Raw genomic sequence first — 15232 nt, 5'->3', positions numbered from 1 at the left:
CCCTCATTTCTATGTCCTGATTCAGCCAAGGAAGACTTGCATTTCATGAGGATGTGTCTGACTGCCAATGTGCAAGGAAGCTGGCTGCTGACAGAAAGTGTTGACAGGCCCCTGGGAGCTGGCTTGCTCAGCGGGACTCTGCTAAGCACTGGCAGTAACAAAAGGCATTTTTCAAGCCTCTTTCATGATAAGCATGAAAAACCGTGAAAAGGAAAATAATGAGTGAGGATGGGGCCAATACTGGAGACAAAGCTGAGAGCAGACGTTGGGGAAGAGACAGGAGGGAAGAAAGGAAGGCAGAGGAAGTTAATTAAGAATTTATATCCTGGATTTTTTTCTTCCTATGCTTTCACCTTATTTTGTCAAACTCTATATGCTGGGTACAGCCAAGTGTGAAAGATCTATTCATGATTGTACTTCTACCTTCCATGTAGCTCTACTTAGTTCACTGACAGAATCACTTAAACATCTAGACTCATTCCCTGGGTTGGGAAGATCCCTGGAGGAGGGCATGGCAACCCATTCTGGTATTCTTGCCTGGAGAATCCCATGGACAGAGAAGCCTGGCAGGCTACAGTCCATGGGGTCAAAAGGCATCGGACATGACTGAGCAACTAACACTTTCATTTTTTCCCCAAGATATTAAAACATAGAGAGACACATTTAGACACTTTTTTTTTTTTCTGTAATGAGTCACAACTGAGTGTCCCTCATAGGTGACTTTGAGTATCTGTGAACTATATAATCTTGCTAATCAAAGATGACTCTTGCTGAAACTGGGTACATTTTAAATTGTGTTGCTTAGAATCATCATGTTATTGTCATTTCCAAATATCTGAACAACACAGTGTGTAGAAGGAAAGGGAAGAATGAAGTCGGTGGGCAGGAAGGCAGGCAGAAAGGAACTTTCTGAATCACCATGCTGTGTGTTCAGGAAACCCTGAGTCCTCAAATAAGATGGTGATATAGGGTATTTTGAAAGAAACAAAGTTATTTTTGATAATGAATTCAATTTCCCAGGGCACCAAAACATACAGAAGCAACTGTGAACTTTCCTGTCTATAATGGTGTCAGCCTGACATTTCACCTGTCTGCCGATGATGTCTCCAACTGGGCAGGCTCTGCAGCCAGAATGTCATCTGAAAATGAGGCTGGGGATGAGACAATATCACGACACTGAGATGCAAGCTCTGGCCTGACTAGTGAGAAGGTGGAAGGCAGAAATGAGAGAGTGCCATTTCAACAATTCAAGCGCGTGCATATTAATTCTACCATTTCCCCAGGGGATATACTGGAGGGCAGGCATTCTTGTATCAGCAGCTGCCATAGTGCCTTGTGAGTAGGCAGGCAATAGATACTGAATTAAAAGTAATTTTTATTAAAGACTGAGATTTGCTCAAGCTTTAACAACTGATTAGAAGCAGGAGTAGGAAACAGGATGAGAAAATGTATGGAAATGGGCGAGTGTGGGTATACATTGAGAGCAACAGTTCTCCAGTTTGCCTAGAATTCAGGCTGTGATAAAGGGAGTTATGAATTGGAAACAAAGGAGAAGATGGTAGTGGAATGTATAGATTCCTTACAGAAGGTGACAATTGAGACTGCAGGACTGGGGAGCCTGAAGACTTTGGACTTAGGTGAGAAAGAGACTAGTTATAAATGTTCCCACCAGCCTCCCTCTCTCAGTCCTTAAAATAACTTCCTGCCTTTTGCCATACATAACTGCAGTTATTATCTCAGCCTGATGTCTCTGAATAAATAGATTAATCCACTAACTTCCTGTATACAATTCTGTATCTAGTAATATTCCATTGTATTTTTGGTGCTCAGTCACTCAGTCGTGTGCAACTCTTTGCAACCCCATGGACTGTAGCCCACCAGGCTGCTCTGTCCATGGGATTTTCCAGGCAAGAATACTGGAGTGGGTTGCCATTTCCTTTTCCAGGGGGTCTTCATGACCCAGGGATTGAACCCACAACTCTTGTGTCCCTGCTAAGCTGCTGCTAAGTCACTTCAGTCGTGTCCAACTCTGTGCGACCCCATAGACGGCAGCCCACCAGGCTCCTCCATCCATGGGATTTTCCAGGCAAGAGTACTGGAGTGGGGTGCCATTGCCTTCTCTGCTTGTGTCCCTAGAGACATGTAATTCTCCTCTTATTACTCTGGTATAGATTCATAAATTCTGTCTTCTAAAGGGAAGAAGTATCATGGTACATATACAGAAAGTTAGTACTTATAGCCTGTTTCCTCTATTTTAAAAAATCCATGCTGAATATATAGGTTACATTTTTCACCAACTATGTGACAATATATTTTCTGGTGAATTCTCTTCATCTCCTACTTTTTTTTTCTCTTTCTCTTTTTTCCTCTGATTAGGACTTACTTCTTTTCAACTAGCTTGTCCAAAACTTCTTCCTTTTTGTGGCCATGAACCATAACTTCTGCAAAGTGAAAGTGAAGTCGCTTAGTTGTGTCTGACTCTTTGCGACCCCATGGGCTGTAGCTTACCAGGCTCCTCCATCCATGGGACTTTCCAGGCAAGAATACTGCAGTGGGTTGCCATTTCCTTCTCCAGAAGATCTTCCCAACCCAGGGACTGAACCTAGGTCTCCCGCATTGTAGGCAGACGCTTTACTGTCTAAGCTACCAGGGAGATCAACTTCTGCAAAAGACTTCTGCAAATCCTTGCTTAATTTCTCTGTATGGAAGCTTTTGTCTCCTTTTGTTGTTGTTCAGTCACTAAATCGTGTCCAACTCTTTGCAAACCCATGAGCTGTAGCACGCCAGACTTCTCTGTACTTCACTGTCTCCCAGGGTTTGTCCAACCTCCTATCTTTTGAGTTGGTGATGCCATCCAACCATCTCATCCTCTGTACCCTCCCTTCTCCTTCTGCCCTCAATTTTTCCCAACATTAGGGTCTTTTCCTGTCTCCTTTACCAGTCTTAATTCTTCTTACTGCATTCTATTGCCTTTTTATATTTATGAAAATTTTATTAGTATTCATTCTCCTTGAAGGCAAAGGCTATTTTGTAGACGTCTGTGGATCTCCATAGTCCCTAATACACTGCAATTAGTAAACATCAGTGACTGATTAATAAATTATCAAAATAATAAATAACTGAATTAATGATTGAAAAATTCCTGTAAAAGATGATATGCATATCCATCAAAAATAAGTTAGTGAATAGCTTGTAGTTGGAGAAGGAAACGGCAACCCACACCAGTACTCTTGCCTGGAAAATCCCATGGACGGAGGAGCCTGGTAGGCTACAGTCCAAGGGGTTGCAAAGAGTCGGACACGACTGAGCAACTTCACTTCACTCACTTCACTTTATACTTTATCACTGGAGAAAGAAATGGCAACACACTCCAGTATTCTTGCCTGGAGAATCACGTGGACAGAGGACCCTGCCGGGCCATGGTCCATGGGGTCACAGAGAGTCGGACACGACTGAAATGACTGAACACGCATGTACGCATAGATTATATACAGCATTATCCCAGGGAAAGCTGATATCTAACAAGAGCATCTTAAATTTGATTAATCAAGAAAAGTACTCCAGAAGGTATGAAGTAGAAGCAGAAACCTTCCAGCAGACTACCTCCACCCACGTCCTAACTCTGAGCAAGGCACCCTTTCATCTTCTACAATTTATGAAGCCACAGGACTGTGTCCATCAGCCTGGCCCATGCATGGATTTTTCTATACAGAGTTCTAAAGGTTTTTATTTTTAGACACGATGAAGTATAATCCCAGTACCTATTCTAAACTAAATTGACATGCTTATTACTTTAAGGTAACAGCATTATTCTGCACCTTCCATTTAATGCAGCTGGAAAGCTAAGCATTATATTCATTTTAAACCAAGACCAAAAATAACTCATGCTTTAGAGCATTTTGCTTCACAAGTGGAGCCTCAATTTAGGCTTTCAATGATCCTGTTAGAGTCTATTGCCCCCAGCTTGTAATAAACCAGCAACAATGGTAACTGGAGTGCTTCCTTGGCTTGAAACACAGTGTACTTTCTTGGATGAAAAAGATTCAAGCTGGGAATTCTAGAATTGCTGAACCATTTTATGTTTCATATATTTAACAGCGAGTCCCCGCTGCCTTTTCTTCTGTATTGCTAGGTACATGTACCAAATTTATATTTGAAAATGCAGTTGGTACACTGGAGAATCTATCAGCTCAAACCTCTCTTTTTAAAAGGGGTATGACCCTTACAACACATTCAGTGAACTCAGAGAGTTAGCACAACTTCAAGGAAACCTCAGAACTGGAAATCTAACTTATTACCTTCTCAACTTTTTCCTCCAAGCTGCAACTATTTCTTCATTTGAAAACTCAGTATCTCTCTGCTTGTATGTATGTTTATACACAGTTTGATCAATAGATTGACTGACTTCTAAAACATACAAAGATAAGACAGCACAGATGGGTGAATGTTCTCAAAACAAACTTGTAAAACCAGATGCATAGTTGTACTGTGCTTAGTTGCTCAATCTTGTCTGACTCTTTGCAGCCCTGTGGACTATAGCCCACCAGGCTCCTCTGGCCATGGGGATTCTCCAGGTAAGAATATGGAGTGGGTTGCCATGCCCTCCTCCCGAGGATCTTCCCAACCCAGGGATTGAACCCAGATCTCCTCCATTACAGGCCAATTCTTTACCATCTGAGTTACCAGGGAAACACAAGAATACTGGAATGGATAGCCTATCACTTCTCTCCAGGGGATCTTCCCAACCTAGGAATCGAACCCAGAATCCTGCATTGCAGGCAGATTCTTTGCCAGCTGAGTTACCAGGGAAGCCCCGAGATAGTTACCAACACTTAAGTTTCCCTGGGGACTTCCCTGGTGGTCTAGCAGTTGGCACTCAGCCTGCCAAAGCAGGGGACACAGATTCAAATCCTTGGTCTGGAAAGATTCCACATGCTGAGGGGCAACTAAGCCCATGTGTCACAAATGTTGAGTCTCCACACTGCAGCAACCGAGCCTGAGTACCCCAGAGTGTGTGTTCTGCAACATGAGAAGTCACCACAGTGAGAAGCACACGCGTCGCAACTAGAGAGTAGCCTCCACTCACTGCTGCTAGAGAAAGCCCATGAGCAAAAACAAAGACCCAGGGTAACCAAAAATTTTGAAAAATATAAAAGATAAAAATTTTAAAAAGTTTCCCTGGTACTCCTTTTATGTCATTATTTCTCCCCAAAGTAACCACTTTGGCCACCTGATGTGAAGAGCTGATTCATTTGAAAAGACCCTGATGGTGGGAAAGATTGAAGGCAGGAAGAGAAGGGGACGACAGAGGATAAGATGGTTGGATGGCATCACTGACTCCATGGACATGAGTTTGAGTAAACTCCAGGAGTTGGTGATGGACAGAGAGGCCTGGCATGCTGCAGTCCGTGGGGTCGCAAAGAGTCGGACACGACTGACTGACTGAACTGAACTGAACTGAAAGCAACCACTACTGGGGCTTTGAATAGCCTAGATTACTATTGCCTAGTTTGTTGGAATAAATAATTTCCTTGTTCGCAGGTTATGCATATGATTAGATATACAAATACAGCCAAACAGTTTTGCTAGCATCATCCTCTCACTGGCAATTACATGTAAGTTCCAGGTTACCCAAGTGTTTGCCAACACTTGGCGTTTTACACCTTTAATTTGCATTTTCATTTTGACTAATGAAGTTAAGAACTTTTCCATTAGTTTATTGGCCGTTTAGGTATCATTGTTTACAGAAAATTCGTTTTAATCATCTGCACATTTTCAATTAGATTGTCAGTCACTTTCTTATTGATATCTAGGACTTCAAAAAATGTATCCTGGAGATGAATTATTTGTTAAACATATGTCCTGTAAATGTTTTATCCTGTTCTGAATAAGTTGCTTTTACACTCTCTTAATGGTGTGTTTTGAAGAACTAAAACTGTCTACATCAATTTTAATATAGATAACTTTAAGTTTTTCTTTTGTAATTAATACTTTTTGAGTTCTGTTTAAGAAATATTTGTTCACTTCAAGTTTATAAAGATGTTCACCTATGTTTTCATCTGTTGTAACTTTTACATTTATTATAGATCTAGGACTAACTTTTTGTGTGGTTTGAAGTAAGGGTCAAGGTAATTTAATTTTTTCCTTTGAAAGCAATTGATTTAGCACCATTTATTGAAAAGATTACTCTTTTCCCACTGCACCACAGTGTGTATGGAATCTGTTTCTGGAGTATTTATTCTGTCCCATTATTAGATTGTCTTTTTTTTTTTTTGGTCTAAGTATCACACTATATTAATTGCTATATTTTATACTAGATACTGATAACTGGTAGTTTTTAATCTTCCAGTTTTCTTTTTCTTCTTATTGCATTCATTATTTTTAGCCCATATAAATTAAGATTCAGTTTGTCACTTTCTCTCCCTTCCCACTTCCACACACAAAAAAAATCTGCTAAGATTTTTTCCACTTGAAATTTAATTAATTTTATATACTAATCTGAGAGAAATTAATATCTTCAAAATACTGAATCTTTCAATCCATGAGCATAATTTATCCCTGATCTTATTTATGTTTTCTTAATTTATTCAGTAAAGTTCTATAGGTTTTGTGTCTGTGATGCAGAACCAGTTTTTTTTTGTAATGATTTCAGGTTAAAATATGCATAACTACTATTCATGACTAGGTCATAGTTTGCACCAGATGTGACTTACGAATTATGTTCAGCAATAAACAAACTGGTTTACATACTTTTAAACAAATCAAATCCATTGCTAAGGAGTAAAAGAGGAAATAATGAACTCTGCTCATTATTTAAATAATGGCTCTGCTCCATGAACCATACTTTGAATAGCAATGGTATAGAGGGTCTGTACATCTTTCATCATATTATTTTCAAATATGATTTTTGTAGGTTATTTCCCTATATGAGTTTTGAATGCATTGCTTTGTTCAACATTTTGCTTCGCTCAAGGAAACAAGTCTTCATCTATCATTATTTCTAAGCACATCTGCTTCTAACAGATTCTCTAGTCTTTTTGATCTGCCATGCTTAGAAAAACAAGCTAGATTATTCTGGTATTAAACCTTTTTCAAAAGAAGGAAAAATTTTCTATTCTCTGTTTCCTATTCTATTTTGGTGGCATCTAGCTGATCTACACTGACTTTAAATGCTTCGCTTGAAACATATGGATGCTGTTATCATTTGCTTTGTAAATGAACTTAATAAATTGACACTGTTCACCTACGTAAATTATAGATTAAAAATCTATGCATCCTGTGGGAACTCAATAAAGATTAACTGAAAAACAGCACCATTAGATCATGCATTGCCTCTCTACTTTAACTTGAGGGCTGATTATAATACTCCTTTTAAACCAAGGCCAGTCATAACTCATAGTTTTAAGGCATATTTGCTAGGACAAAACCTATGCCGCAGGATATTTAAATGGTTTATCTGAAGCTCTTAAGATTGTAAAAAGCAGAATAAATCCTGAAATTTCTGACAATCACTTCCATAGTTTCTCTCTCAGTCATGTAGTTCACAGTATATGCCAAAGTCTCCCTCCTCACCACATTCTTACCCTCTGTATAGACTATCCATGGGTATGGATTGAAAGGATAGGGCAATAAAGTGAATTTGCTTCTTGGTTTTAAAACACCCACTTCTCCCTACTGACACAAATTCCTACTTCTTTTCTCCATTAGCTCTTCTCCCTGGAATTATATATATATATATATATATATATATATATATATATGTATATAAAAGTCAGGTACATATATGATCTGTCTCTGACAAAGGCTTCTATCTTTGGCCTTTAACTGTAGTAGATAAAGCAGCTTGAACTTTGCAGTTCAATTTTGACTTATCAAATGAACTATCATTCCCAAAAATCAATATCCAGAAAAGCCTATGGGCAAATGTTTTATTAATTATAAAATGTTATATGTGGAAGCATCTTAGAAGTCACTCATGAGGAAAAAAGAAAAAAAAGTCACTCATCATTATCTAAGAAGTACATGGGAATGCCTGTGAAAATTCACTAGAAATCATCCAAATTAAAATAAGAATTCATTTTTATTAAGCTCTTTGAATCCAAGTGAATTGCATAACTTCTGACTTCAGGGTCTTTCTACATTAAATTGATAAAGATATTAATACCTACTTACCAAATTTTTGTCAATAATAAATGAGAAAATGCCAGTGAACTACCACACAATGGCTGGTGTGCAATGTGTACACAATAGATATAGCTCTTAATTTTAATACATTCAGTTGCATTATAGATAAAAAATAATGTGTGTTATTATTCTTTATACCCCAGAATCCCTCACCACCACTCTCTAGCATGGCTCCTCGACACATCACTGTGGTTCAGTCACTCTGTTTATTCCCAGGAAACTTGTAATTGTAGACTGTCTCTCCATAAGTAAAATTGAGCATCTGGGAGGGAAATTTATAGCCTCAAGGACTCAAAGTCTAAGATGGAAAACAGGCTACTCAGTTGCTTCATTTTCATAAAAACCAGGAGCACTATCAGTACCCCCAGAAAATGGATGCTTACTAACAACATTTTTGAACATCAACTATTTAGTAAGTTATTATTGAACTCCTTGTGTATATTCAGGTCTAGTCTGCACATCTTTTGGACAATAAGGGGTAGGGGGAAGCTGGGAGGTCATACATATGAATGCCAGGAATATAATCCAGAAAAGAATCAGTCAGTCAACAGGATAAAGATGTAAGCAGTTTAGGTGAATAACTCAAAAGAGATTTGACTTAGTTCTGATCCTTTGACTCTTCCTATTTCATCTATAGCACAAAGGAAACATGGGATATTAAGGACAAATCAGTTGTTCTTAGAATTTCTTTCTTAGCAAAGTCAGCTCCAATGGAAAAATTGTAAAGCCCTCACTTCGTCCTGAAAAATCCAGAAAAAAATACCTTAGCATATTCACAAACTCTTTGGCATGCTCTGCTGACCAATGGCCTGGAGAAGCTAGAAAATTTACCAAAGTACCAAACTGAAATAAATCTGGAAGAGAATCACCAGATAAGCCAGTAAGACCAGCTGACCACACACCATTTACATCAGCCAAAGATGGTCCTTGAATTGCTCAGTCATACTTCACTCTAGCTTTGTACAGGAAATTATTATTAACATAACCTTTCAGGGCATTTGTAAATCAGAAAACAATGCCACCTGTGACAAGTAAAAACTTTAAGACTTAAAAACTTTGAAACAATTCATGAGTGAACACAGGGATTTGACAGTTGTTTGTTTGTCTTGAAGATTTGGCGAAAACTCAAATGACAGCATAACAGCAGTGAAGTGACTCTCTGCTTTGCTAGTGCACATGGCTCTGTCACTGATGTCCTATCCCCCCGCCATATGCATCCTCTTACAGAATGTTCACGTAAATCTGGGTGGCCATTAGTCCTACTCTCAAGAGATACTTAAAAAAGCAGATGCAGTTTACACACTTTTTATTTAATCTCTTTCTAAAAAGATGTGTTAAGCACATTACTTTCCAACTCAACAACTTTATGAAGTTCTCTGTTTTCAATTTTTTTTTAACTAAGGTTCTTCTGTATGTGAATTCACAACTCACAAAGAACTTTCTGTTCCAGAAATACATATTGATTCTTGCTCCTGTGAACCTGTTACTCGTAATCCATTTTCAAGTTTCACTCACATCACTACCTGCACATAGAATTTACATCATTTCTTCCTCTTAAACTCTTAAACATCTATATTGTTCAAATATCTATGTTGTTCAAGAGACTAAATCTCACCTTACTAAGGACTTTTCTTAAAGCATGTTCACATTCCATGAGTCTTTCTGGTAGGTATTCTTCATCTCATCCACTTGGAACTGTCACAATGTGCTGTTGTTGTTAGGTGTATGCATTTGCATATCATTTATCCAGCTCACATTTATTGAAGGTCTATTCTTGTACTGTCCTGGCCCCAGAGAATAGGGAGATAAAAGACACTCTTCTGTCCTTAAAGAGTCTGACAGAGAAGAGTCAAAAAAAATTATCAAAAGTAGTTATGAAGATTTTTGTGGAGCACAAGCAAATGAAACAATTAAATAAGAAGAGGATAATGGAAAGATTACAGAAAGCTTGAAAAGAAAGTTGTCTTTTAGACATATCTTGATGTAAAAGAAAGCAAATAATAGCTAATATCTACTCATCATTTAGTTTTTATTTCAGATTCCAACTGCATTACTTGTATCACTTCACTTGATCCTCACAGTGACCCCATCATGTAGGCATCATTAGCACATCTCAAACTTCAATGTGCATATGAATCTCCTGGGGATTTTGTTAAAGTCCAGATGGTACATTGAGAATGTGCTGGAAGAGTGGGCATGATGTCTAGGGTGACAGAGCCATTCACTTGCTTATTCAATCAGTGACATATAGAGATAAGAGCATTCATTTTAACATACCCACAATGGGTTAACCCACAATGGGTTAAGTTCTTTGCTGCCCACTTTGCGTATTATCTCTTTTCCTCCAATCAATTTTACAGATCACAGCTATTGTCCCTATTTTGTTTATGATAAAACTTAAACTGTGAGTCAGTTTATGGTCTAAGGTCACTGAGCTAGTAAGGATGAGAACTGGAATGCAAATTGCATCTTCCTGGCTCCAGAAACCCCAATCTTATCATTGTATCTCATTACTTTTATTTCTCAATATGTCCATGGTAATCTTAGATGACTTAAAAATAGCCCTTTAATTTCAGTGCCCTCAGCATATGAGTATATAGAGAAAGATATAATCCTTCTCTATTATCTCCATCCCATTCTGATGGACTGGGATTGCAGCCATATGGGAGAAGAGATAAACAATATTTTACCAAATGCAAGTAATGTGCTTGAACTTGCTTTAAAGGAGTCAATTTCAGTTTTAATTATCTGGAAATAACAAATAGGAATGGAAATATTAATAAGCTACAGGGCTGGCAATGCCTGATGGATAAAGATAATCTGTTTCAACAGGTACCCATCAGCATTGGAGAGCTGGACAACACTCCATTCTCTGCATGAGTTCCCTGCAGAGTCCCTGGGGAGAAGAAAAAAAGCACCATCTGAACTGTGAGTCAAGCTACCACTTTTAGGGCCAGAGCAATGTCGTAAGGAACAATCACTGCATGAAAAATATATTTTATTTTAAAAGAAGTCAAGAAACAGGCAGATTTGGCTTTGGAGTACAGAATGAAGCAGGACAAAAGCTAATAGAGTTTTTCCAAGAGAACACATTGGTCATAGCAAACACCCTCTTCCAACAACACAAGAGAAGACTCTACACATGAACATCACCACATGATCAATACAAAAATCAAATTGATTGTATTCTTTGCCAAGATTATATTCCAAGCCAAAGATGGAGAAGCTCTATACAGTCAGCAAAAACAAGACCAGGAGCTGACTATAGCTCAGATCATAAACTCCTCATTGCCAAATTCAGACTTAAATTGAAGAAAGTAGGGAAAACCACTAGACCTAAATCAAATCCTTTATGATTATACAGTGGAGGTGAGAAATAGATTTAAGGGACTAGATCTGATAGACAGAGTGCCTGATGATCTACGGACGGAGGTTCGTGACATTGCACAGGAGACAGGGATCAAGACCATCCCCAAGAAAAAGAAATGCAAAAAAGCAAAATGACTGTCAGAGGAGGCCTTGCAAATAGCTGTGAAGAGAAGTGAAAAGCAAAGGAGTAAAGGGAAGATATATCCATTTGAAGGCAGAGTTCCAAAGAATAGCAAGGAGAGATAAGAAAGCCTTCCTCAGTGATCAGTGCAAAGAAATGGAGGAAAACAATAGAATGGGAAAGACTAGAGATCTCTTCAAGAAAATTAGAGATACAAAGGGAACATTTCATGCAAAGATAGGTAAAATAAAGGATAGAAATGGTATGAACCTAACAGAAGCAGAAGATATTAAGCAGATGTGGCAAGAATACATAGAAGAACTATACAAAAAAGATCTTCATGACCCAGATAATCACAATGGTGTGATCACTCACCTAGAGCCAGATATCCTGGAATGTGAAGTCAAGTGGGCCATAGGAAGCATCACTACAAACAAAGCTAGAGGAGGTGATGGAATTCCAGCTGAGTTATTTCAAATCTTAAAAGATGATGCTGTGAAAGTGCTGCACTCAATATGGCACAAGTTTGGAAAACTCAGCAGTGGCCACAGAATGGAAAAGGTCAGTTTTCATTCCAATCCCAAAGAAAGGTAATGCCAAACAATGCTCAAACTACTGCACAATTGCACTCATCTCACACATTAGTAAAGTAATGCTCAACATTCTCCAAGCCAGGCTTCAACAATACATGAACCATGAACTTCCAAATGTTCAAGCTGGTTTTAGAAAAGGCAGAGGAACCAGAGATCAAATTGCCAACATCCTCTGCATCATGGAAAAAGCAAGAGAGTTCCAAAAAAACATCTATTTCTGCTTTATTGACTATGCCAAATCCTTTGACTGTGTGGATCACAATAAACTGTGGAAAATTCTGAAAGAGATGGGAATACCAGACCACCTGACCTGCCTCTTGAGAAACATGTATGCAGGTCAGGAAGCAGCAGTTAGAACTGAACATGAAACAACAAACTTGTTCCAAATTGGGAAAGGAGTATATCAAGGCTGCATATTTGTCACCCTGCTTATTTAACTTATATGCAGAGTACATCATAAGAAATGCTGAGCTGGATCAAGCACAGGCTGGAATCAAGATTGCCGGGAGAAATATCAATAACTTCAGATATGCAGATGATACCACCTTTATGGCAGAGAGGGAAGAAGAACTAAAGAGCATCTTGATGAAAGTGAAAGAGGAGAGTGAAAAAGTTGGCTTAAAGCTCAACATTCAGAAAACTAAGATCATGGCATTCTGTCCCACCACTTCATTGCAAATAGATGGGGAAACTGCCGGGAGCCAGCGTGAGGAACTCTGCCCGTGGCAAAGGTCATGAGGAAAGAGGCTTAGCATACGCAAAGGCGGGATCGAGCCTCAGGAGTCCCCCTGGAAATTCTCGAGCATCTACCCCCAAAACCAGAGTATGCCTACTTTACTGCTTTGTGCTCGCACCTACACCTCTGACTTTACGGGGGGCTGTCCCCCACCACCTCTCTCCGAAAAAGAGTTAACTTACAGCTCCAGTTGATAAAGTTCCTGGGTGTGACAGGAGCGTTTAAACCTACAAACTCCTTTGGAAGTTCTCTAGCCTGCCTGAATAGGTTCTTCTGGCCACATGTGATTGTTCACAGCCTCCCAACTGTGAGAGGCATGAGATGTTCTAAACTGTCTAAATACAGATTCCTTTGAGCAGTTAAAAGATTGATTAGAAATTGTATCGGTGAAGGGTTTTTCACTTGTTGGGCCAATGTTTGCTGCTAAGTTTCCATATCCCTTACCTACTGTGTCCCTGGCAGTGTATTGATTAATATAATTGGTGTATAGGAATGTAAGTAGTAGCTTTAATGTTTGTAACCTTGGACCCTTGAGTTAATTCTTTTCTTGTTATAGCCCACCACACCTTTGCCCTATAGGAATGCAACTTTATCTAAAGCTTTTGGAGGGTGGCGCCTGACTTTAGAATAATCACCTTTAGAGAAAAATAAGTTTTCTGAAGAAAGGATCATAAAATGTTAACAGGCCTCTTGGCCAGAAGATGATGTAATTCACCTAACTTTTGCATATGATAAGTTTGCAGGAAGAAAGCCTGACTTACTGCTGACTCTACCCCTTCCCCCATTATCCTCTATGCATAACTTAAGGTATAAAAACTACTTTGGAAAATAAAGTGCGGGCCTTGTTCACCGAAGCTTGGTCTCCCCATGTCATTCTTTCTCTCACCTTCTGGCTGAATTTCCATCTGGAGCATGGAGGCTCGTCAAGCCTACTAATTATGCTTGGGCTTCTAAGATCTGACCAGGGAGGCCTTAGTGTCTCCTCTCCTTCGGGAGAATGGGAGGACGCCTGTGGCCTACGTAGGTGACATAAATTCCTTGCCTTGGAATTTTATTAGCTTTCCACGTAAACCAAGTTATTCAGCCCCTTTTCTCCACTGAATTTTCTCACTGATCTATCCTTTTCACTCTTTATATCTTTAATTCTATCGTATCCTGATCGCCAAAGCCATCTCCCCTTCGAAACCCCTGACTCCACTGGGGCTGGACCCCAGTAGGAAACAATGGAAATAGTGACAGACTTTACTTTTTCTGCTCCAAAATCACTGCAGATGGTGACTGAAGCCATGAAATTAAAAGATGCTTGCTCCTTGGAAGAAAAGTTATGACCAAACTAGACAGTATATTAAAAAGCAGAGATATTACATTGCCAACGAAGGTCTGTCTAGTCAAAACTATGGTTTTTCCAATAGTCATGTATGGATGTGAGAGTTGGACTATAAATAAAGCTGAGAACTGATGCCGAAGAACTGATCCTTTTGAACTGTGATGTTGGAGAAGACTCTTGAGAGTCCCTCAGACTGCAAGGAGATCCAATCGGTCCATCCTAAAGGAAATCAGTCCTGAATATTCATTGGAAGGACTGATGTTAAATCTGAAACTCCAATATTTTAGCCACCGGATGCAAAGAACTGACTCATTTGAAAACACCCTGATGCTGGAAAAGATTTAAGGCAAAAAGAGAAGGGGATGACAGAGGACAAGTTGGTTGGATGGCATCACTGACTTGATGGACATGACTTTGAGTAAGCCCCAGGAGTTGGTGATAGACAGGGAGGCCTGGTGTGCTGCAGTCCATGGGGTCACAAAGAGTCGGACATGACTGAGCAACTGAACTGAACTGAACTGATTTTAAGAGAACTTATTGTTGTCATTTTCCCTGGTCCATGAAACCTAGTAGGAAAGAATCTTGTGAGAAAGGAAATACTTAAGGGAGGTTATGGGAGGTTTAGACAAACCTCTCTGGCTTCTATTTAAGCTACAATTCAGCTGTGATTAACTAATGCTTCCTATCTTAACAGATGTTTCAAGAAGTATTTTAGGTACCTTGTTTCATATTATCATCATAAGACCTTTATTGGGTATGATTAACCTCCTCAATAAAAGGATGGGCTCAGTACCTTTCTTGAAATCACACCATGAGCCCAGAATGCAGTTGTTACTGAAGTCAGCCTGTCTCAAGGATCTAGAGCATGGTCCACTTCTCCTAAACTGCCTCCTGTGTAATGT

General features: G+C 39.2%; 1 long non-coding RNA gene across 2 annotated transcripts in view; it reads left to right on the top strand.

Moving 5' to 3' along the window:
• LOC132346616 (uncharacterized) overlaps positions 1-13857 on the top strand; it is a 63261-nt gene extending 49404 nt beyond the window's left edge. For both annotated transcript variants that reach the window (XR_009496520.1, XR_009496521.1), the window contains one exon: positions 11017-13857. This is a non-coding gene — a long non-coding RNA (uncharacterized lncRNA). The remainder of the gene's footprint in view (positions 1-11016) is intronic.
• Positions 13858-15232: the final 1375 nt, after the last annotated feature.

This window comes from Bos taurus, chromosome 11 (assembly GCF_002263795.3).
Source record: "Bos taurus isolate L1 Dominette 01449 registration number 42190680 breed Hereford chromosome 11, ARS-UCD2.0, whole genome shotgun sequence".
Taxonomy (NCBI): domain Eukaryota; kingdom Metazoa; phylum Chordata; class Mammalia; order Artiodactyla; family Bovidae; genus Bos; species Bos taurus.
Note: the sequence above shows the minus strand (reverse complement) of the source record. Positions and strands in the feature narration are given on the sequence as shown.